Source organism: Suricata suricatta, chromosome 5 (assembly GCF_006229205.1).
Source record: "Suricata suricatta isolate VVHF042 chromosome 5, meerkat_22Aug2017_6uvM2_HiC, whole genome shotgun sequence".
NCBI lineage: Eukaryota > Metazoa > Chordata > Mammalia > Carnivora > Herpestidae > Suricata > Suricata suricatta.
The window spans coordinates 40,644,626-40,645,627 of record NC_043704.1 but is presented as its reverse complement, the minus strand read 5'-3'; positions in this window follow the sequence as shown (position 1 = coordinate 40,645,627).

Sequence of the window (1,002 nt, the reverse complement as noted above, 5' to 3'; positions counted from 1 at the left end):
AAGGAAGAAGTCAAACTTTCACATTTGCAGATGACATGATACTCTACATGGAAAACCCAATCGACTCCACCAGAAGCCTTCTAGAACTGATTAATGAATTCAGTAAAGTCGCAGGGTACAAAATCAATGTACAGAAATCAGTTGCATTCCTATACACCAAAAATGAAACAGCCAAAAGAGAAATTAAGAAACTGATCTCATTCACGATTGCTCGAAAAACCATAAAATACCTAGGAGTAAACCTATCCAAGGAAGTAAAAGACCTATATGATGAAACCTATAGAAAACTTATGAAAGAGATTGAAGAAGACACGAAGAAATGGAAAAACATTCCCTGTTCATGGATCGGAAGAATAAACATTGTGAAAATGTCATTACTACCCAAAGCAATCTACACATTCAATGCAATCTGCATCAAAATTGCACGAATATTCTTCTCAAAACTAGAACAAACTATCCTCAAATTCGTATGGAACCACAAAAGACCCCAATTAGCCAAAGTTATATTGAAGAAGAAAACCAAAACGGGAGGCATCACAATCCCAGACTTTAGCCTCTACTACAAAGCTGTCATCATCAGGACAGTATGGTATTGGCACAAAAACAGACATATAGACCAATTGAATAGAATAGAGAACCCAGAACTGGGCCCACAAATGGACGGCCTATTAATTTTTGACAAAGCAGGAAAGAGGATCCAATGGAAAAAAGACTGCCTCTTTAGCAGGTGGTGCTGGGAGAACTGGACAGCCACATGCAGAAGAATGAAACTAGACCACTTTCTTACACCATACACAAAAATAAACTCAAAATGGCTGAAGGACCTGCATGTGAGACAGGAAACCATTAAAACCCTCAAGGAGAAAGTAGGAAAAAACCTCCTAGACCTCCACCGCAGCAATCTCCTACTCAACACATCCTCAAAGGCAAGGTTAATGAAAGCAAAACTGAACTCTTGGGACTTCATCAAGATAAAAAGCTTCTGCACGGCAAAGGAAACAA